At 41.7% G+C, this 24913-nt stretch overlaps 1 protein-coding gene across 3 annotated transcripts in view; it reads right to left on the bottom strand.

Annotated features, from left to right (window-relative positions):
• Positions 1-9383, bottom strand: part of wdr41 (WD repeat domain 41) — a 58677-nt gene extending 49294 nt beyond the window's left edge. For 2 of the 3 annotated variants that reach the window (XM_060843604.1, XM_060843623.1), the window contains exon 1: positions 9226-9383. The gene's annotated coding sequence lies outside the window, so the exon portion shown is untranslated. Of the gene's footprint in view, positions 1-2683; positions 2768-9225 lie in introns of those variants that run through there. The other variant, XM_060843615.1, reaches the window with a different exon arrangement.
• Between the last annotated feature and the right edge of the window lie 15530 nt (positions 9384-24913).

Below are 24913 nucleotides of genomic sequence, written 5' to 3'. Positions count from 1 at the left end.
GTCTATTTACAGAGCATATGATACAATAGGCAATAAATTAGTACCTCCTAGTTCACCCCTACATATCCAACACCCTTTATAAAATTTTCCAGTAACTATGGAAAACAGTAAAAAAAAATTGCATGATGAGGCCAGCTGATCTGGTAGTGAAACCTTTAGATCTCTCATGTACATCACGATCAGGAGAGAGAAAATATGTTATGCTTTACATTGATTCAATGGTTAGAGGTGAAAACAAGCCTGGTCTTTGCCTTTAATCTTGATTTAAATAATTCTGAATTGACATAAACCACATTCTTAGTTTATAATTCGAAGCATGGCAACACTGCTTACAAACATTCTATCCCAATTTTGATTATCTGAAATTCTCAACATAATACGGGTGCAAATCATTTGACCCATTTTAATAACTGATATCTATACGACATCTTAGTAAAACAGAGACCCTGAGGCACTATAAGGAGCACTATAAAACAAAATCTGACACAACTACTTAAGGAGATATTAGAGTAGCTGGTCAAAAGCTTGGTCAACATGTAGGCTTTAAGGAGTTTTAGAAGTAGGGTGGGAAGACAAAAGGTGGAAGCATTTAGATCTAATGTTTTCAACTACAGTAATCCTAGCACCATTTCTTTCCCACCTTAACAAATAATCATTCCTTATATTCTCATGGCTTCTGCCTCTACCACTCTCATATAATGGTTATTCCACACGAAGAATTCCCTCACAACAGACCTCAAATCTCTTTTCTAATAGGAATCTATCTCCTCTGATTAAACTTTAACAAGTATCATTGATCACATTCCTGGTTCTGTTTTTTTGCTTCATTTAACACTCTTGTGTATTAATTTAACTCACTTTCAAACAGTATTCTATTAGACTGAAATGACCAATCCTCTTTATCCTTTTCTCAATGCAGAACCCCCACACTGGGAATTAGCCTACTAGCTTTGCTCTGCACTGCTTCCAACATTTGAAAGTCTCTCTCCAGGCTGACAATTGCAGTATTTAACATATGGTCTGGTGGAAAACTATACACTTGATCATCACTGCAGCTAATTTGTATTCTATTTTGTGCATATCATTCAAGACCCTAGCAGTTTGGACCATTACAGCTCTTCAATCTTTGGACAGGTTTAGTTGTGAGCCTAAGTTTCCCACATATCTTTCAACTTCATCCTTAGTAATTTCACCAAGAAGTTTTATTTAGCATTTTACTTGGAAATATATTATCATTCCTTCATCATTACTGGGTCTAAATCCTGAAACTCCATCTGGAACATCACTGGATGTAACAAATCACACTGACTGCATGATTTCCAAGTAGAATGCTCACCATCTTCAGTGCAATTAGTGACGGTTGATTAATAGTGGCCTTACCAGCAATACACACATCCCATGAATTAATTGTATCTTTACAGAAACGTCAGACAGAAATCGTCATTGATTAGAACAATAAAACGTTGGGTAGGATAACTAACGGTTTATTCAAAGAAATGTATTTTAAGAAGGATTGAGGGAGAGTCTGAAAGCGTCGTAACCAAATAGTAAATTTTCGGCCAAGACAGTTAAAGAAACAGCTGACAAAGTGATAGCAAAGGAAGGAGGGTGGGTGGTGGAAGAGGGAAGAGTTGGAATTCTGAAATTTCTAAAAGCTGCAGGAAATTAACTAGTAGCAGTGTCACAAAGTGAGTGAAATATGTCATTCTAAAAAACAAATTACACAGCAATCATTCTATTAACAATTTGTTAAAAATAGCATTTACATTCCTTCACATTCCACCATTTTTTTCTCCTTACAGACTTAGTACAAGCCATTTTGCCTCTTCATTTCGCTTTTAATTTCTTCATTAATTCATTTAAGATCACAAACAATTACTAGGTCAAGATAAGCATTTCCTCTTGTGGTTTTTCATTCACAGTAGGTGATCAAACATTCACAAGGGAAAATAAGCATTATGCCCTCTCTGCACAAATATATCCAAACTAAAATCGATATCATGTATAGATTTACCAGCACAAACCACTTGGGTTTTCCACGTGTGGTGTCTTGATTGAAGCCTTCTACTGAAATAAATTTTCTTACGTTCACATACTTAATCGATCATTGTTTTTCTTTGCTGTCCTTCATGTTAGCTTTGATTTTCATTTGTAGCACTTGGATTCACAAATCAGAATAACTCATTTCATAGCTTTGTACCTCTCAGCGGATTGAATTATCTCGTCTCCCAGGATGCCCTGACTATCTAGATGCTGTAGGTGTTCCTACCCACTCAGCCTTTTTAAAAATACTTCACAACCGACAATTAAATCCATAAAAAGCATGGAACAGTAACAGCATAAGTGGAGATCATTCAGCCCATCATGTTTGGACTGAATTCTTGCAAAAGCAATTCACCTATTGCTGTCCTTTCACTCTTCAGCCTTGTAAGCTTGTGCTCTCTTTTGAATCTGACTCCAGCACATTCTCAGTGAGCACATTTCAGATCCAACCACACACTTCAAAGAAATGTTCTTTCTCACATCACTTCTTTTGCATATCATCTTAATTCATTGCCCTCTCCTCATCCTCCTTCTATCATTGGGAACTGTTCTCTTCTGCTATCTAGATTTCCAATGCTTATCAGTATCTCTATCAAATCTTCTCTCCACAGAATAATGCCAGCTTTTCCAATCTATTTACCCAAACGAAATTCCTCATCCTTGAGAATCTTTTTTTGCAATTTCAGTAATGCCTTCAATCTTCCAGCTGAGGCCAATCCAGTACTTCATATAGCTTTACCACAATAAACAAGTGTTTTGGTCTTAGCAAATCAAGGTATAAATATTAGGCTCTTTCCCCAAAGTCTCACACACAAGATGTAATTCGCACACACCAACTTCTGAAAACAGTTAAAGTTTATTAAAGCCTGTAAAGCTAGGTGACCCCTTTGATCTCCTCGCAGGCATGCAAAGTCAAGTCAAATTTGCCCTGAACAAAGAAAAAACATCCCCTTTATACAGATCAGTTCATAATGCTCACAGATACTCTGCTCACTCCCCCCACATAACCACATCTTACTCCAGGTACAATGGTAGGATGAGATCACCCTCAGAGATAATGCAAATGTAACTGTCCTAATCCTTGGGAATCATTCTGCAGATGATTTCCTGACTAAGCGATTCCACAAGACAATGCAGGTGTGATTTGTCCTTGCTTTGGGGGATGGCTGTGAGAGCATTTCTGAATGGAAGATACTGAACGATAGTTTAATTTGATAATAGTAGGGGAGTAGTAGCAAATGACTGTCTGAGTGGAGTGGGAATGTCATCCTCATCCACTTCCAGAATGTTCAGTCAGTGCAGTTTAATGCTTTAATATTACATTAAAGTCCAGAAAGATAGTCCAATTTAATCTTTTAACAGTACAAAATGAAGTGGACAGGTAAATGCAGTTTCTGGATTAGTGGTGCTGGAAGAGCACAGCAGTTCAGGCAGCAGTTCGTGGGCAGCACGGTGACACAGTGGTTAGCACTGCTGCCTCACAGCGCCTGAGACCATGGTTCAATTCCCGACTCAGGCGACTGACTGTGTGGAGTTTGCACGTTCTCCCCGTGTCTGCGTGGGTTTCCTCCGGGTGCTCCGGTTTCCTCCCACGGTCCAAAGATGTGCGGGTCAGGTGAATTGGCCATGCTAAATTGCCCGTAGTCTTAGGTAAGGGGTAAATGTCGGGTATGGGTGGGTTGCGCTTCGGCGGGTAAGTGTGGACTTGTTGGGCCGAAGGGCCTGTTTCCACACTGTAAGTAATCTAATCTAATCTAATCAAATGAGGAGTAGTAAAATCAACATTTCAGGCAAAAGCCCTTCATCAGGAATACAGGCAGAGAGCCCCTCCTTCATTAAGAGACCGCAATTTCCCTTCCCACGTGGTTAAAGATGCCCTCCAATGCATCTCGTCCACATCCCGCGCCTCCGCCCTCAAACCACACCCCTCCAACTGTAACAAGGACAGAACGCCCCTGGTGCTCACCTTCCACCCTACCAATCTTCGCATAGACCAAATCATCCGCCGACATTTCCGCCACTCCAAACAGACCCCACCACCAAGGATATATTTCCCTCCCCACCCCTTTCAACCTTCCACAAAGACCGTTCCCTCCATGACTACCCGGTCAGGTCCACGCCCCCCCCTACAATCCACCCTCCCATCCTGGCACCTTCCTCTGCCACCGCAGGAACTGTAAAACCTGCGCCCACACCTCCTCCCTCACCTCCATCCAAGGCCCTAAAGGAGCCTTCCACATCCATCAAAGTTTTACATGCACATCCACTAATATCATTTATTGTATCCGTTGCTCCCGATGTGGTCTCCTCTACATTGGGGAGACTGGACGTCTCCTAGCAGAGCGCTTTAGGGAACATCTCCGGGACACCCGCACCAATCAACCTCACCGCCCTGTGGCACAACATTTCAACTCCCCCTCCCACTCTGCTGAGGACATGGAGGTCCTGGGCCTCCTTCACAGCCACTCCCGCACCACCAGACACCTGGAGGAAGAACGCCTCATCTTCTGCCTCGGATCACTTCAGCCCCAGGGCACCAATGTAGACTTCAACAGTTTCCTCATTTCCCCTTCCCCCACCTCACCCTAGTTCCAAACTTCCAGCTCAGCACTGTCCCCATGACTTGTCCTACCTGCCTATCTTCTTTTCCACCTATCCACTCCACTCTTCCCCCACTCACCTATTGTACTCCATGCTACTTTCTCCCCAGCCCCATCCTCCTCTCACTTATCTCTCCACGCTTCAGGATCTCTGCCTGTATTCCTGATGAAGGGCTTTTGCCAGAAACGTTGATTTTACTGCTCCTCGGATGCTGCCTGAACTGCTGTGCGCTTCCAGCACCATTAATCCAGAATCTGGTTTCCACCATCTGCAGTCATTGTTTTTACCTAGGTAAATACAGTTACCAAGTCCGTGATCAGCCCTGATTATAATTGAATTTTGGAGCAGGGCCATATTTTCCTGTGCCTAATTTGTGTTCCTTGCTTGTGTACTCTATTGAAGGCATGAAATTAAAGGGTTAAATGCACAAATGCTGTGCTAACTGTAGAGTGACCCTCAGATTTTGCAAACAATTGCAGAAAACATGTTTTTGCTACTGTGCAAAAACTGGATTCCACGAGCAATTGCAGAGAGAGAGGTTCTTCCTGTCATTGTAAACGTTCCTGCTATTGAACAAAGTATGATCGTAGTATGCATCAGCCAACAGACACATCTTGGAAACATTTTGCGACAAACAATGGCCCAGAACATGCTGTCGTTCTCTGAAGGCAAGGCACGTACATAACTCTTGGGAAGGGGGTGTAACACAAAATGTATAAATCCTCAACACCTGCCTGGAATCAATGAGAAGCTTGGCTACACTATATTCAGTGTTTTGCTCCTCCCAAAAGCTTTTGCTAAAGTAAACTGAAGTCTTATTTACTACTAAATTCAAGCATTATTTTATCTACAGCAAATTACCTACAACACTATACACCCATTAATGAAGCCCACAGTCCCAATGGAATTGTAAATCACTGCCTTTCCATCAGAAATTGTTGCACATATGCGCCCAAGGTACCTGCCTGCCAATCTTCCAGTTACATAGCACCTAAGTGATCTTGGAGATGGAGCATATGGTGTAGGCTAGTACACTGAGGCCTTCTGCAAACAGTAAGTACCACAGTATACCAACAGCTCAGTTATTTTATTTTGATAACTTTTCTTTGTAATTTTTGCGTTCTGTTACAGTGCCTTTTAAGGGCTGGTTTCTTTAGTTAATTTGATTATTTGCTTTACTCAAAGGCGGCATGGTGGTTAGCACTGCTGCCTCACAGCACCAGGGTCCCAGGTTTGATTCCAGCCTTGGGTGACTGACTGGAGTTTGCACATCCTCCCTGTGTCTGTGTGGATTTCCTCCGGGTGCTCCGGTTTCCTCCCACAGTCCAAAGATGTACAGGTCAGGTGAATTGGCCGTGCTGAATTGCCCATAGCACTAGGTGTATTAGTTGGTGCATTAGTCAGAGGGAAGTGGGTCTGGATGGGTTACTCTTTGGAGGGTCAGTGTGGACTGGTTGGGCCAAAAGGCCTGTTTCCACAATGTCAGAATTTAATCAAGACTGTAAACCAGGCCCCTCTGCTCCTGCATCACCTTTAGAATTGCATCCTTTAGTTTATATTGCATCTCCACTTACCTCCTTCTCCTCAAGATGATCACTTCTCTTACATTAAATCTTTTTTGCTACTTGCTCCACCAACCTATTTTCTTTTGAAGTTTTCACATTATCTTCTGCAAATTTCAAAATTGTGCCCTGTAAAAGTCTAGGTCATTAATATACTTATTATAATCCAGCTATAGACCAGTAACCTCTCCGGTAAAGTAGACAAAATTGAAATCCCCTAGTATCTACTGAAAGAATAAAGCATTCACCAACAGCACTCGCGGTCCCATGGATTCCATGGTTTTAAACAAGCAATTTTATTTTACTACTGTGATAAACATGGAAAATAAACTGCTACCATTTTTCAGATATAGTAAAAACAAAAGTAGGCAGACTTTGGTTAGCTCTGTAAAGATAAATGTTTCAAAAGTCCATAAAATCATTTGGACCATGACATAAATACATCATTGCTAAGATGGCATATGACTTCAAACACAGGTTCAATAACAGTGTTGGGTGACTGTGTGGACACATTCTTAATATGTCTGCATAGGTTTCCTCTGGATGCTCTGGTTTCCTCCCTCAGTCCAAAGGTGTGCAGGTTAGATGGACTGACCATGCAAATTTGCCCCATGGTGTCCAGGGATGTTAGGTTAGGTGGGTTGACCATTATAAACGTGGGGTTACAGGGATAGGGTGGGATGTTCTCCGGAGGGTCAGTGCAGACTTTATAATCCAAATGACCTTTGTCTGCACTGTAGGAATTCTATGAATCTATGAACTTTCTAGAAGGCCTCTGTCATGTTTTCGGACAATATTTATTCTGTTGAGTTAATGACAGATCGGGCAACATATTAAGGCAATTAGTGGATAGCCCTGAACTAAAGAGTTCAGTTCAGAAGAGAAGTTTTTATCCTCGCAAGAGAAGTAGGATTTTCAGTCCAGTTTCAGAAATCTAACTCAGCAGAAATGGTTTCCAGTCTGTGGCATTTCCTAGCAGGGAGAGCTCAGATAGTAGTCTTCAAGTTGTTAGAACTGAAAAAGTTAAGCCCATCAGAATTGAAAGAGGTTCAGACTCAAAAACAAATGCAAAAGTAAAGGAACTCAGCAATTCAAGGAAAAAAAGAGATTGGAATGGATCGGCAAATATTTAATAGGCTGAGGGGAATGATATTTCTCTAGATAGTGTCTGTGTGACAGTTTGGTAAATTGGTTGAAAAGTATGTCTACATGTTAAGAGCCAACTTTCTTTTACATATATAGCTTTGTCTTTTCTTCCCTTTTCCAAAGAAAACTTGCATTCTGTTCTAAAATAACATCTGCAGCTCAATTAAATATTTCAGTGACTAACCACCACATTAACCAACTGCAAAAATTAAATATGTCTAGCAAGCTCGATTTTATCCTGGGATTTGTTTTGTCCACTTTTACCATCAATTGGGATCACAGAACTACACAACAGTCAACAAAACAAACACTAAATATTATCTGTCTTGATTTAGTTGATTTATTTATTGCCATATGTATCTTGTTACGAAAGCATTAAAAATGTTGCATAGTGTCGAATTAAACAAAACAAAATATAAAGGCACAAAAATGAAGTAGTAAAGGAACGGTTTACAGTCCTTCTTGTTAAGTGCTCTGTCATGGGCTCTTTGCCTTGCCACCGCTATCAGAACAAAAGTCATGAAAAGTCGGCACTCTTCCGCACCACCAATGCCCCACCACAGAGTCTTCATTGGACCTCAACAAAGCAGATCCCACCGATGCTGCCAGGCACTGCACCAATTCAAACCCAACTCCCCTGTTGCCACAAATCCGCTTCAGGTCCATCTCACCAATGAAGACAGTCCTTCGAGGTGAGATAGAGGTTCACCTGCCTCTCTTCTATCCTCGTTTACTGCATCAGATGCTCCTGATGTGGTTTTCTCTACATCAGGGAGACCAAATGTAAACTTAGGGAACGGGTCACCGAGCATCTCAGCCAGGCATGCAGGGGCCAACTGGACGTCCCAGTCACAGCCCATTTTAATTCCCTTCCCACTCCCTTTCCAACATAACCATCCTTGGCCTCCTCCATTGCCACAATGAACCAAACTGCAAAATGGAAGAATAACACCACCTCATCTTCTGCTTGGGCAGAACTCCACATTGAGTTCCCCAATTTCAAACAACCTCCCTTCGCAGCCCCTCTCCCTCCCTCCCACTGCTCCCCGCCACCAACCAGATTCGACTTAAGATTAAAAAAACCTATAGTGTTAGAGGTATATATTAGTATGGAAAGGGAATTGGGTAATAGAACATATGGAGTTGGGGTAAAGGGGTATTTTCAAGATGGCAACCTGCAACTGGTGAAGTGCCATAGGGATGAATGCTTGGGCCACAATTATTTCCAATATGTATTAGTGACTTGGATAAAATAAATGAATACACTACAATCAGGTTTGCAGATGCCAAAAGATAGGTGGGTAGACAAACAGTGAGGATGGCACAAACAGTGCAGTGATAATAGGCAGATTAAGTGAGTGGGCAAAAACTTGGCAGATGGAAGGAACAATGCAGCAAAACGTGAGGTTATGAAGGTTGGCAGGAAGATTAGAGGAGTAAATATCAGGGCAGACTCGATGGGCTGAATGACCTGATTCTGTTCCTAAATCTTCTGGCCCTTTGTAGCAAAATTCCAACATTGCACACCCTGATCACAGGTTTCCAGTTTCAGAATCCAATCTTTTAACCCGTCGTCAGGGACTCATTATTAAAGGTGGGCAGATGGAATTGACACAAAGATCAGCCATGATCTTCTCACTGACCAATGGGCCAGGCTGGAGGCGCTGAATGGCCTCCTCCCGTCTCTGACCTCACACCCAACGGTCCCATGCAATTCTTGTCAATAGAAGGGATAATATTATTGACGGTGGCACTAAGGGCTGCTCCAAGTTTATAATCAGTTCACCATTTAGAGCTTGAGCACCAACCCGCTGTGTACCACACTGTGACATAAACTGCACCTTACCCGGCTTACAGAGAGGCACTCACTCACCTGACTGATGTCCCCAGGGAAGGTGAACGTAGTAACTATCACGCAGGAGAAGGAGCTGAGTCGTGGGGAGGTACCGGCCAGCCCCGCCAAGACCGGAGCGGGAAGAGAAAGGCGGAGCGACTCCCGACAACGGACAACCCCAACCACCATCAGGACAGCGGCTACACCCGGAAATGACGCAGCGACCCCGGCCCCGCCCCCGGAGGGTGTGGGTGCAATGGCTGATGGGAATGAGGTCGGATCAGGCGGCGGGGAGCGGTGTCTATGACGTCACCGGGACAGTCGGGAGTAAGGTCAGGGACAGGAGGAGGATGATTGGTTGTTGCTGTTGTTGGGTAGGAAACATAATCTGGTTAATAACAACCAGACATTCAGTTCTTTCGTTAATTGACTGAGGGATGAATATCGGCGAAAACACTGAGAATGACTTGTCTGCATGTCTTCAAAATAATACCACAGGATCTCTATCCACCCAAGCAGGTAGTCAGGGGTTTGCTTTAACATTTCCTGTGAAAGATGATCCATCCAACCATCCTGAGTAATAAAGGATCAGCTTTGACTTTTGCATTCAAATCCTGCATGTGGAATTTGAACCTAAAGCCTTATTACCAAAAGGAAAGTGAAACAGCAACTGAACTACTGTTTATGTTGTGATTTTGATTTGATTTGATTTATTGTTGTCATTTGTACCTAAATACAGTGAAAAGTTCTGTTGTATGAACATTACAGGCAGATCACAGCATACAAGGACATACAGATCATGGGGTGTTTTGACATAGCGAGGTATACAAGTTTACAGCTGCAAAAGAGGTGCACAAAAATAAAATCAACATTAGATTTGAAATCAGAGAGGTGGATTCAGCAGTCTAATAACAGCAGCATAAACACCATTGATACTCAGTTCATGAACATTTTAATGATGAATTTGTCATTGCCCTGAATCATAGAAGTCGAAATGTGTGGCGCTTGAAAAGCACAGCAGGTTAGGCAGCATCTAAGGAGCAGGAGAGTCAACGTGTTTCAGGAATGTGTATGCCCGAAACGTTGACTCTCCACTACTCCTGACCTGCTGTGCTTCCCTAGCGCCACACTTTTCAACTCTGACTCTCCAGTGTCTGCAGTCTTCACTTACTCCTGAATCATAGAAGTACCAACTGAACTGTGTGCATTTGTTTTAGTTGAAGATGAAATATTGACAAAAGGTTGGGAAGGTTCCCGAAGCTTTTACAAATAGACACTTTCACTGTATACTATCAGAATAGGCCAGACGATTTTCTTTTCAAACCACCATCTGAGACATGTTCGTACAACAATGAAGCACTTCCTCATTTCTTCATTGGAGTAACAAGCTAGATTAAAGGATGAGTTGCTTCTAAATGGGATAACGTAGTGAAAATAATATCCTCAGTTGTTTATTTAGAGTCATAGAGATGTACAGCATGGAATCAGACGCTTCAATCCAACCCATCCAATGCTGACCAGATATCCCAACCCAAACTAGTCCCACCTGCCAGCAGCCGGCCCATATCCCTTCAAACCCTTCCTCTTCATATACTCATCCAAATGCTTCTTAAATGTTGCAATTGTACCAGCCTCCACCACTTCCTCTGGCAGCTCATTCCATACCCGTACCATCCTCTGTGTGAAAAAGTTGCCACTTAGGTCTCTTTTATATCTTTCCCCCTCACCCTTAACCTATGCCCTCTAGTTCTGGACTCCCTGACCCCAGGGAAAAGACTTTGCCTATTTACCCTATCTATGCCCCTCATAATTTTGTAAACCTCAATGAGGACACCTCTTAGCCTCTGATGCTCCAGGGAAAATAGCCCCAGCCTGTTCAGCCTCTCCCTATAGCTCAAATCCTCCAACTCTGGCAACATCCTTGTAATCCTTTTCTGAACCCTTTCAAGTTTCACAACATCTTTCCGATAGGAAGGAGACCAGAATTGCACGCAATATTCCAACAGTGGCCCAACCAATGTCCTGTACAGCCGCAACATGCCCTCCCAACTCCTGTACTCAATGCTCTGACCATTAAGGGAAAACATAACCAAACGCCTTCTTCGCTATCCTATCTACCTGCGAATCCATTTTCAAGGAGCTGTGGAGCTACACTCCAAGGTCTCTTTGTTCAGTAACAGTCACTAGGACCTTACCATTCAATGTATAACTCCTGCTAAGATTTGCTTTCCCAAAATGCAGCACCTCACATTTATCTGAATTAAACTCCATCTGCCACTTCCTAGCCCATTGGTCCATCTGGTCAATATCCTGTTGTAATCTAAGGTAACCTTCTTCGCTGTTCACTACACCTCCAATTTTGGTGTCATCTGCAACCTTACTAAATGTACCTCTTATGCTCGCATCCAAATTATTTGTGTAAATGACAAAAAGTAGAGGACCCACACCAACCCTTGTGGCACTCCAAACAACCCTCCACCACATTCCTCTGTCTTCTGCCTTTGAGCCAGTTCTGTATCCAAATGGCTAGTTCTCCCTGCATTCCATGAGATCTAACCTTGCTAATCAGTCTCCCATAGGGAACCTTGTAGGACGTCTTATTGAAGTCCATATAGATTACATCTACCGCTCTGCCGTCATCAATCTTATTTGTTACTTCTTCAAAAAACACAATCAAGTTTGTGAGACATGATTTCCCATGCACAAAGCCATGTTGACCATCCCTAATTAGTCCTTGCCTTTCCAAATACATGTACATCCTGTCCCTCAGGATTCCCTCTAACAACTTGCCCACCACCTAGGTCAGGCTCACAAGTCTATAGTTCCCTGGCTTGTTCTTACCACCCTTCTTAAACAGTGGCACCACGTTTGCCAACCTCCAGTCTTCCAGCACCTTACCTGTGACTATTGATGATACAAATATCTCAGCAAGAGGCTCAGCAATCACTTTTCTAGCTTCCCACAGAGTTCTCAGGTACACCTGATCAGATCCTGGGGATTTATCCACCTTTACCTGTTTCAAGACATTCAGCACTTCCTCCTCTGTCATCTGGACATTTTGCAAGGTGTCACCATCTACTTCCCTACAGTCTATATCTTCCATATCCTTTTCCAGAGTAAATACTGATGCAAAATACTCATTTAGTATCTCCCCCATTTTCTGCGGCTCCACACAAAGGTCGCCTTGCTGATCTTTGAGGGGCCCTATTCTCTCCCAAGTTACCTTTTTGTCCTTAATGTATTTGTAAAAACCCTTTGGATTCTCCTTAATTCTATTTGCCAAAGCTATCTCATGTCCTCTTTTTGCCCTCCTGATTTGCCTCTTAGGTATGCTCCTACTTCCTTTATACTCTTCTAAGGATTCACTCAATCTATCCTGTCTATACCTTACACATGCTTCCTTCTTTTTCTTAACCAAATCCTCAATTTCTTTAGTCATCCAGCATTCCCTATACCTACCAGCCTTTCCTTTCACCCTGACAGGAACATACTATTTCTGGATTCTCGTTATCTCATTTCTGAAGGCTTCCCATTTTCCAGCCGTCCCTTTACCTGCGAACATCTGCCCCATCAGCTTTCGAAAGTTCTTGCCTTTTTTTTTATAGATATTTTTATTGGGAATTTAACATTTTGACAAATTTACAAAAATAAGCAGAATTTTCAAGCACAAACATTAATATAAAAATAGATCTTAAATATATAATCATCAAAATTCAACTAATCCACAATCATCCAGAGTGTATAGTTGAGTCGCTTACATCCTTCAAATAAGAGAAAATGTTCTCTAATACACTCATAACAGTATGATAAAAAGGAAGCTATTTCCAAACAATAAAAACAAAAAAAAAATTAAACATGTTTGAATGGAGATCTTCCCCCTTGTTCTCAGGGGGCCTTACTACCTTTCCAACGTTCCACCATATCCTCTCCCAAACAGTGTCCCACCCTCGACCCAGGCGCTCCTTAATAGGATTTAGATATAATACCGAGCTAGAGTTAACAGTGAGCGCCGCACCCCCACCCCTCCCCACCCATACCTGAGTATATCTAATAGCATCAATGCCACGTACAAACACACATAACTATAAAATTACAACTCCAACAGATTACAGTTAAGTATAATAACATAGCAAGGAAGACAACCCCGCTCCCAGAGGCAAAAGTAAAGTAGAATAAAGTATCCATTTCTCCCCACGGAGTGTGGGAGAGGCAAGCCAACATAAATTGTCTCTTACGATTTATTTAACCGAGTCTAAAAGTTTCTTGGCCTCTTCCGATGATCTAAAATTATACTCGGATCCTTCGTGGGTAAAGCATAACGTCGCTGGGTAGCGTAAGGTGTATTGAATATCTAAGTCCCTTAAACATTTCTTCACCTCATCAAACGCCTTCCTTCTTCGTGCCAAAGCTGGGGAGAAGTCCTGAAATAACATAATCTTGGATCCTTCATGAATCATAGCTTTAGGATCCTTTCCAAGCTTTCTGGAGGCATCCAGGAGTATCTGCCTCTCCCTATAACTCTGCAGCCGGAACAGGACCGGGCGTGGGCGCTGGTTTGGGCCAGATCCGCGTACTGCGACCCGGTAGGCCCACTCCACCCTTACCCGGTCAGTTTCAGCCCCCAGGTTTAAAAGCTGGGGCAGCCATCGCTCCAGAAATGCTGCTAACTGTCCTTTCCCTTCTTGTTCTTGAAGGCCCAGCAACCGAATATTCTTTCTCCGATTTCTGTTGTCAATATCATCCATGTAGATTTCAAAGGCCCTGACTCTCTGCTCCAGAGCTCGCACCTGTTCTGCAGCTGTTTGAGCTGCAGCCTCGGAGGTCGTGGCCTTTAGTTCCGCCCCCTCCACTCGGCCCTGTAATTCTCCAATAGTTTGATTCTGTTTCTGCAGCTTTTCTTCGAATGAGTTCCATCTCTGTCTGGATTCTGCGATGAAATTGACGAGTGTCGATTCCAATCTAGCAATCATCTCTATAAGGCCTGTTTTTACATCAGCTGCAGCCGGAGGAGAGGAGGGTGGGGGAGGGGTCTTTGTTTTCTGAGAGCTGCGGGGTCCCTTTGATTTACTCATTATCCACTCAGTATTAGACTATTTAAATATAATATTCAGCAGCTAATTAAGATTAAAGAAATTTTTTGGGTGGTTTGGCAAGTGTGGTGGGGGCAGGAAACCCACTTTTCCCAGGTTTTGGGAAGGGCTCTGTAGACTCAGACTTGCTGAGTCTCCGCCATCTTGGATCTCCGAAAGTTCTTGCCTAACACCGTCAAAATTGGCCTTTCTCCAATTTAGAACTTCAACTTTTAGATCTGGTCTATCCTTTTCTATCATTATTTTAAAACTAATAGAATTATGGTCGCTGGCCCCAAAGAGCTCCCCCACTGACACCTCAGTCACCTGCCCTGCCTTATTTCCCAAGAGTAGGTCAAGTTTTGCACCTTTTCTAGTAGGTACATCCACATACTGAACCATAAATTGTCTTGTACACACTTAACACATTCATCTCCATCTAAACCTTTAACACTATGGCATTCCCAGCCTATGTTTGGAAAGTTAAAATCCCCTACTATAACCACCTTATTATTCTTACAAATAGCTGAGATCTCCTTACAAGTTTGTTTCTCAATTTCCCTCTGACTATTAAGGGGTCTGTAATACAATCCCAATAAGGTGATCATCCCGTTCTTATTTCTCAGTTGCACCCAAATAACTTCCTTGGATGTATTTCCGGGAATGTCCTCCCCCAGCACAGCTGTAATGCTATCCCTTATCAAAAATGCCACTCCCCCTCCTCTCTTGCCTCCCTTTCTTTCCTTCCTGTAGCATTTGTATCCTGGAACATTAAGCTGCCAATCCTGCCCATCTCTGAGCCATGTTTCTGTAATTGCTATGATATCCCAGTCCCATGTTTTGTTAGACCCCTTGCATTGAAATAAATGCAGTTCAATTTATTAGTCCTACCTCGTCCCTGTTTGCCCTGACTGTTTGACTTGCTTCAGTTCTCAACTGTACCAGTCTCAGAGTGAGCTCTTTCCTCACTATCTGCCTGGGTATTCCCGCCCCCCCCCCCCCCCCACCTTACTAGTTTAAATCCACCCGTGCAGCTCTAGCAAATTTCCCTGCCAGTATATTAGTCCCCTTCCAATTTAAGTGCAATCCGTCCTTCTTGAACAGGTCACTTCTACCTCAAAAGAGATTCCAATGATCCATAAATGTGAATCCTTCTCCCATACACCAGCTCCTCAGCCATGCATTCATCTGCTTTATCCTCCTATTCCCGCCCTCACTAGCTCATAGCACTGGGAGTAATCCAGATATTACTACCCTCCTTTTTAAATTCCTGCCTAACTCTCTGTAATCACCCTTCAGAATTTCAACATTTTCCCTTTCTGTGTCGTTGGTTCCAATGTGGACAATGACCGCTTGCTGGCCCCTTTCAACCATGAGAACATTCTGCACCCTTTTTGAGACATCCTTGATTCTGGATTAGGGAAGCAACACACCATTCTGCTTTCTCGCTGCTGGCCACAGAAACATCTGTCTGTACCTCAGATTACAGAGCCCCCTAACACAATTGATCTCTTGGAAGCCGACGTACCCCTCGTTGCATTAGAGCCACTCTCAATACCAGAAACTTGGCCTGTTTGTGTTACGTTCCCTTGAGAATTCATCACCCCCTTCATTTTCCAAAACAGATACCTGTTTGAAATGGGTATATACACAAGTGACTCCTACACTAGGTGCCTACCTCTCTTACCTTTCCTGGAATTAATCCATCTACGTGACTGTATCTGAGACTTTCCCCCCTTCCTATAACTGCCATCCATCACATACTGTCGCTGTTGCAAATTCTTCATTGCTTCTAACTGTCTCTCCAGATCCAACAGTATTTATGGTAGATATAATCCACAGTGACCCTTAAACTCTCTTTGAACTCCCACATCTGACAAGAAGTACATATCACACTCTACTAAAAGCCATTTTTGCTCCTTCACAATCTACAGACCCAGAAAATAATACTGTCTCACAAAACATTGCCCCAGGTTAAATTAATAGTTATGGCTTATATTTTGAGTTTAATCAAGAAACATATTTCCAAAAACATATAATCAAGAAAGAATCCAGTCTACTCACTACTGCAGCCTTTCTGTAGGACACACTTAAAACAATGATTAACTTACCTGATTCTGAGCTGTGAACTTCGCCCAAACAGGTTCCTCCAAGGTTAGTTGTGAATTTCACTGTTTGTTAATTTAAAAAGAATTTTCCCAGACATACTCCGATGTCCAGCGATACATGAATTCAAAACAGCAAAGGCAGTAACTGTGCAGGTTCTCTCTCTCTCCTGCACTGTCCTCACCATGTGCTTCCTTTGTCTGTGCTTCTCCCTTTTAAAACTGCTGTTGTTTTGACTTTCTTTTTCAAAGTTCCAAAACAATGAAACAGCATTATAAAACAGTAATTGCTGCTCCTGAAATTCGAGGAAATCACTTCCAGCACCTAAAATACCATGAAAGCACTATGAAAGGAGTAGATGTTACAGCCATAAATTTTTCCCATCGTCCATCTTAGATTACCCTGAATCCTTTGAACCATTAAACACTGCTGCAATGTCAGTTGATGTTGTTTAGTGTTCTCACTTTTCAGACACTGACATACTTTATTTCAAATCAGCTGTCATCAACAGCCCTCTCACCAACTCCTAAACAAACCACCCCATGACTCACCTCCAGTTTCCCTTTCCTCCCTAAGATGATTGAACCAGATATCAGAACCAGATGATTTATTTGAAGAACATGTATGTTCTATCCACAAAAATAACCCTGGCGAACATCTCTGTCTCGGGCTTGATACAGTGCTCCAGTGAAGCTCAGCACTTGGCAACCCTGCACAGTTCAAATATTGAGTTCAAATAATTTTAGGATCTGAGCACCTTCTCCAGCCCCCTTACACTTAGCCTTGTCATCATATGGGCTGCTACAATTTACAACTCACTGTCAGCCAGGAATGATTCCCAATATCTGCTATTCATTCTCCCAGGCTAGCTTTTATTCATTCGTTTGTCTGCCCAACTGTTTTTCTCTTTCTCTTGACTCCATCTCCACCTATCATTTACTCCTTCCCCATGCCCTCTGGCTCTTCGTTCGCATATAAACCAATCTTTCCTAGCTAGTGAAGAAAGATCGCTGGACCTGAAACATTATCTCTGCTTTCTCTTCACAGATGCTGCCTGACCTGCAAAACTTCTTTAGCAACTTTTGATTTTGTTCCAGATAATTTATTATAGGTGTTATTGCTGAAGAAAAAACATTCAACAACAACTTGAGCTGATATAACACAGAATACGTAGCTAATCTTCCCATTACAGCCAAGATATTGAATATTCTTCATTAAATATTGCCACAAATTGTTTCTAACCCTCTCAGAAAACAGCCTGATCTTTGGTTTATTTCAGCCCTCAAAAACAAGTGTATACCCTCTACTATGTCAACTTGGAAATCAATACACACTTACCTTCAAGAATAAGTGAGCAAATATCTAACAACAGCATTGATGATAGCATTCTGTATTTGCAATGGACTGCCTGGAGTGATTTCTAACTCTAGTACGAGAGAATTATAGAACGGTCTCATTGTGGAAGGAGTCTCTGCAAGAGCAATTCACTGAGTTCCAACCTGCACTGTTTCCCTATTGCTTCTTTAGACAATTATGAAATTCACCTTTGAAAGCTACATTTAATCTAATTTTGCTACATTTTGACCTTTCCAGGTCCCACCGCTGCATAAATTTTCTCATGTTGTGAGTGGTTCATTTGTTGACATCCTTACATTGTTGCCCTCTATTTCTGGCTCTTTCAGCCAATAGTAATGGTTTTATCCTTCACTGCTCTGTCCTGACTCTTGATTTTGAATTTTTTTTCAACCTGTTACTCTCATCAAAGACTCATTATTCAGGCTTACTGAACTAAGGTAGGTGGATGGAGTTGAGATAAAAATCAGCATTGATCTTCTCAATGACTAAGGGGCAAGACTGGAGGAGTTGAATGGATGTATTTTGGAGAGAAACAGGCATGTTATTTCCCAGTGTTTTAGCCAATATTCATCCCTCAATCAAGTAACAAAAAAATTGAATATCTACGTTATCACATGGCAGTTTGTGAGTGTTTTGTGTACACTGTCTGCTATATTTCGTATGTAACAATGCTAACTGTTACAAAATTTTATGTTCCACCCTTCCCAAGGAGTGATGTATCAGGTGGGAACGGTGAAATCAGTTGGTCTGATGTCAATGTCATATCAATCACAGTTAAGGTGAAGAGCAGGTAGGTGGTAAATGATTAATCATATTGAGTACATTACACATGCCTGGGTGTCCTTGGAGAGAGACCACATTGTGGCTGATAGCATACTTGATGCTTTTAGAGACCTTTGACACTTAAGGGTCTTGTGGTCCACTGGTGATGTTCCTACTTCTCAGCTAAAAGTTCAAAATTCAAGTCCCACTTGTCATAATTCAAACTGTTATATGATAATAACGACATTTTTGATCTCTCCCATTAGAGTAAAATAATTTATATAAAATGGGACAATATGGACATTTTCTTTGACACACAGGTGATGCGCCTATCTCTAGTTCAGAGATTCCAAGTTTAAGGCTCACATACCACTAAGGTGTATCTGTGATATTGAAGAGTTAATTTGCTCTGCTGACCTGCAAGAAATCGATTACCCCAGGGGTAAGGTGGTGTGTCTTTGTCTTATAGGTGGAATGTGGGAGGTTTACATTCCCATTGCTTGCCATTCAGGGCTGATTAACATTGTTTCATCCCCTATTCAGAAATCAATAAGAACATTATAGTTGGAATTCTGACTACTCCCTGTAGTTAAAAAAATACAATTCACACCAGATCTGGCCGTTAAGGGATGATTTGCGTTACATTGTCTCTGGAGGTAAGGTGGTCACTGCATTTTATCTTGAGTGGCATGCGACTGTGAGGAGTAACTGAGGGGTTGTCTTGTGGGCATTACTTACTGTGATGTAAAGATTTTGTATAAAATAAGGACTGTTTCCTTTGTTCAGGGAGAGCTCTTGCCATGATGCCATAAGCCCTAAGAGGTATGTGTTAAAGTTCATCCAGAGAGACACCCCTAGACACACCTGCCAGGCATGGCAAGGAGTGTTCTGAGTTTTTCCAAATCTTGTATTGTACTGCGCTTAATAAAATTTGGTTCTGTTCACAAAAGTTAGTTGCAGCAAGTGTGCAAGAACCAGAGGAGAAAAAAATGTGACATTTGGTGGCAGCCGTGGGATTCCAGCGTACATGGAGCTTCCAGATGGACTGAATAAGTGATTGTCTGAGTGCTGTTTGTGTGAGACGATGGGCCCACGAGGTAAGATTTACCTTGATTTCTATCCTTAAACTTCCTCTCAGTCTACTGATGATTAGGAGGTCACGCAAAAGGTTTTAGAGAATTAGAGCTAATTTGTCATTTTAATCTGCCTTTATTTCACATGTTTTTGCCAAACCAACTTGGTTCAGAAGGAGCCAAAGTTACTGGCTACTTTCCAGAGTCAGCCCACAGAATTATGGTCAGTTTTTTTACAGGTTCCTCATTAGGGCTAAGGAAGAACTACCTCAAGATTAGTTATTCCCAACGTTCAGCTCATTTGCATATAAATTAAGTATAAACACTTAAAATAGCATTCCCCTTGTAGACAAAAGCTAAATTTGAAAGATAGTCACAAATGCTGGAAATCTGAAATCAAAACAGCAAAGGCTGGAAAATATAGGCTGGGTTAATCAGTATGAGAAAAGTTAATATTTCAGATACAACCCTTAATCCAAATCAAGTGCTGAATGATCTGGAAAGCACTGCCTGAGAGTGTGGGGAAAGGCAGTGCAAGTTCAGGTATTCAAGAGGAATTTGGGTTATTATCTGACAAGGAAGAATACTGAGAGATGGGGAAAAAGGATTGGCAGCAGATGCATTGCTCCTTCTGAGAAACATGATAAGCCAGATGGCCTCCTGCTGTGCCATAATTATTCTGGTTATAGAATTGTTACAAAACCCACTCTGTATTTTAAATTTATTACAGAGTACACAATTTGTTCCTAAAAGTCTCCAGTCAAGGGAGATTCGTGTATTTGCTATTTTGCAACATTCAACTTATCCATGCATCAAAAGTCAGCCATTTGCTGTTCCGTAAGTCAGTCTCCAAGCTGAGGTTTTACAAAACATCATTTTTCAAAATCATGTTTGTCTATTCATTCCCAGGATGTGATTGCTGTTGATTACACCAGCATTTACTAGCCAACCCTAATTATCCTGGACAAGTTGGTTGTGAGCTGCTTTCTTGAATCGCTGCAGTCCTTGGGTTGTAAGGACACTCACATTACTGTAGGCAAGGCAGTTCCAGAACTTTGATCCAGTGGCAGTGAAGGAACAATAGTATAGCTCCATCTTGGAGGAGATTTTGCAGGTGGTATCATTACCATGGATCTGCTGTCTTTTTATTTCAATGTGGTAGAGGTCACCAGCTCTAGTAGAAGGTGCTGTCGAAGGATCCTTAGTGATTTACTGCAGTGAATCCTGTAGATGGAGTGAATGTGGAAGATGGTGGATGTGGTATCAATTAAGTAGGCTGCTTTGTCCTGGATGGTGTAGAGTTCCTTTAGTGTTGTTGGAGCTGCACCTGTCCAGGCAAGTGGGGAGTATTCCATCATATTGCTGACATGTGCCTTGTGGGTGGTAGACAAGCATTGAGGAAGCACCAAGTTTATTACTCCCTGCAGAACTCCAAGTCTCTGACCTGCTGTTGTAGCCACTTGTTTATTTGACTGGTCCAATTCAGTTTCTCAACAATGGCAATCCCTAAGGTGTTGATAGGTTCAGCAATAATATCATCACTGAATGTCAAGCATTGAAGATTCAAGTTCTCTTTAGAGTTAGTCATTGCCTGGCACTTGTGTGGTACAAATATAACAACCACTTATGAGCTCACTAAGCTCTTGTGAGCTTTGAAAATATGGTCAAATTGACCAAAGCAATGAAGTTTTGTTGCAATCTGGATTGATCATTCAGCTTAATTTTGCCTCTTAGATAAAGTAGTAAAAATGAGCTATTATTCTTTTCAGTTTTCCCTTCTTCCATTGTATAGAAAAAGGAAAATCCCCTGCTTTTAATCAGCAACAATGGTGTATCCATTACTCCATGTGTAACTTTAGGTTGAGGGTCTTATTAAATTAAATGCAATGTGAGAATAAACACAAGACCCCAGACAGTTATGGTAATGTACTTCTAAACAATATAGACCCTGACCACAGCAGTCCAAATAGCAGATTTGAGTTGACCCTGATAACACTTCAGACCAGCAGAGCAAAAGAGCCGTGCAGTTAATTGTGAGTAGCTCACACGCTCATTACCATACATCAGTAACAGCATGCTCATCTATTACACTCCTGTAAACACACATCTGAAAATGCCATATGGTCAACTGAAAATGATGGAGGAGGAGTAACAGTCTGCCAAACCTGAATTTTTGTGCCAATTTTGAGAGCAAAATCTCTGAAGAATTTATTACTAATCACCACTAGATGGGGGTATTTAATAACATAACTCCATCCAACTCTGATTTGGAGATGCCGGTGTTGGACTGGAGTGTACAAAGTTAAAAATCACACAACACCAGGTTATAGTCCAACAGGTTTAATTGGAAGCAATAGCTTTCGGAGCGCCGCTCCTTCATCAGGTGGTTGTGACTTTAACACCAATCACAGTAGCTTTATAAATTTATAATTTATTTTACAGCTACATATGGTCATATATTGGTAACCTTTTTTTTGTTGTTGACATATGGCTGTTACATATAATCACATGTTTTGTAAGTAAAGTTATTTAGATACAGGAATGTAGGAATATTGCCCCATAAGAACAGGAAATCACCATTCAGTCCCTCAAGCCTGTTTTCACAAGTTCATTTCTTTCCATTCATATTTTATCAATCCCAGTTATGCAAATTTCATTTTATTCAGCAAAAGTAGTCTCCTGAGAAAGATTTGATATTTCCATCAGTTCATAACGATTTTACAGCACAGAAAAAGGTCCTTTGCACCATCCTGTCCATGCCAGTCATCAAACATTTATTGTCATCCCATTTTCCAGAGTGTAGGGAAGCAATGTAATCTGACATTCACAGCAAGCTACAAACCATCTGCAATGAAACATCCATGAGGAAAGGACACATTTTCTTCACTAACCACCTGTTCAGCCAACTGAGCTAACTGAACCTGATGTGGAATCGTGTGACTGCAGTAACCTAACACCATGCCCTTACCTCTGCTGTTGGCCTCCACCGATCCTTCAGCTGGGTGGCAAGTTCCCCATATCACAAGCGTTAAATTCCATCTTTTGTTTACAAAGATACTTCGGGATTTTACACCTGAGCTAGTAACTAACTAATTTTAAGATTATGATCCCTGCTTCTGGGCTCCATACCAAAGCATGCCCTTTCTCTGTACTTATCCTATTGAGTTTGTTTATTATTTTAAACTCTATCACATGGATTACCCATCAATCTTCTAAACTCAAGAAATATAAAGCAATTTTATGTGCAATACCTGTCCTGGTATCACAATAGCAAATATGCACTGTACTTTGTTCAAAGCTAATATAAGATAATGAGAGTTCAGGGGCAGTGTGTTACTGTTAGAGTAAAGGGTCAGGCTGGTAGAAATAGTGAATGATGGATGAATAAAGATATTGAGGCTCTGGTCAAGAATAAGAAGGCAGCATATGTCAAGTATAGAAAACTGGGATCAAATGAATCTCTATAAGGGGAGTAGGGGCACTCTTAAGAGGGAAATCTGGAGGGCAGAATGGGATATGAGATAGCCTTGGCAGATAAGGTTAAAGAGATTCTGTAAATACATTAAGAGCAAAACAACAAATAGGGAGAGAATAGGACCCCTTAAAGATCAACCATATCATTAACATGAGGAAGCGCAAGAGATGGGAGAGCACTAAATAAATATTTTGCGTCTGTATTTACTATGGAGAAAGGCATAGAGGCTAGGGAACTCAGGGAAATAAATATTGATGTCTTGAAAACAGTCCACTTTACAGAAGAGGAGGTGCTAAATGTCTTAAACATAAACATTGATGTATCCCAGTATGTTTGGGAAGCTACAAAAGAAAACGAGGTAGATATTTCATGAAATTTAGTAAAACCTTGACAAGTTCTGCATGATAAACTGGTTAGTAAAGTTAGATCACATGGGATTCCGAGAGAGTTTGCCAGTTGGACACAAATTTGGCTTGACAGTAGGAGACAGAGGGTGGTGGTGGAGGGTTGCTTTTCAGACTGGAGGCTTATGACCAGTGGTGTTCCACAGAGATCGGTGTTGGGTCCACTATTTTTTGTCATTTATATAAACGATTTGGATGAGAATTTAGGAAGCATGGTTGGTAAGTTTGCAGATGACATAAAATTGGTGGTATAGTGGACAGTGGAGAAAGCTATATAAGATTACAAAGGCATCTTGATCAGTTGGACCAGCAGGCTGTGGTGATGGAAATTGAGTTTAATTTGGTAAATATGAGGTGTTGCATAAATGATGAACAAGGGGCAGGACTTACAGCATTAATTGTAGGGCCCTGGGGAGCTTTGTTGAACAGAGAGACCTCAGGGTTCAGATACATGATTCTTTGAAAGTTGGTCACATGTAGACAGGGTGGTTAAAAAAAGCATTTGGCATACTTGCCTTCATTGCTCAGGCCACTGTGCATAGGAATTGGTACATCATGTTGTGATTGTACAGTGCATTGGTGAGTCCACTTTGGAGTACTCTGTACAGTTCTTGTTCCCCTGCTATAGGAAGGATATTATTAAATTGAAGAGGGTGCAGAAAAGATTTCCAAGGATGTTGCTAGGTCTGCAGTGTTTGAGTTTGTTATGAGGGCCATGGATAAGGTGAATAACAAAGATCTTTCTCCAAGGGTAGGGGAGTACAAGACTATATAGTATATTTTTAAGGTGAGAGGAGGAAGATTTAAAAGGAACCTGAAAGGCAACTTTTTCACACAGAGGGTGGTTTGTATGTGGAATAAATTGGTGGAGGAAGTGGTAGATGCAGGTACAACATGTAAAAGGCATTTGGATAGGTACATGAATAGGGAAGGTTTAGAGGGATATGGGCCAAATGCAGGCAAGTAGGACTGGCTTAAGTTTGTGAAATTTGGCTAGACTGAAGAGTCTGTTTCCAAACTGTATCTATGACTCTATATCTAACTTGAGATAAAAAAAGATGCTGTAAATATTCAGCAGGTCAGACAGAATCTGTGAATATTTCCTGATGTTCAATGCCTAAAAAGAAAGCAGAAGTGGATGCAATTTGATTAATATTTCATACAGTTGATGCATCACTTCTTTACTCCCTGGCCTCGTTTCCATGGAGCAGAGTCAGAGGGAGGAGCACAGGAAGCGGTAAGCATAAAATCTAACTTACCTCAGCACTCACAGCCTTGTTTCCAGGGAGAAGAGTGAGAGGGAGGAGCACAAGGAGCGGTAAATATAAAAACTATGTTATCTCAGGGATTCACAGCCTTGTTTCCAGGGAGCAGAGTCAGAGGCAGATCACAAGGAGCGGTGAGTATAAAAACTAACAAACCTCAGAGATTCACGGCCTTGTTTCCAGAGAAGGGAGTCAAAGCGAGGAGCACACAGAGCAC

This window comes from Hemiscyllium ocellatum, chromosome 2 (assembly GCF_020745735.1).
Source record: "Hemiscyllium ocellatum isolate sHemOce1 chromosome 2, sHemOce1.pat.X.cur, whole genome shotgun sequence".
Classification (NCBI taxonomy): Eukaryota; Metazoa; Chordata; class Chondrichthyes; order Orectolobiformes; family Hemiscylliidae; genus Hemiscyllium; species Hemiscyllium ocellatum.
The sequence above is the reverse complement of the archived record's forward strand: the minus strand, read 5'-3'. Positions and strand labels throughout refer to the sequence as shown.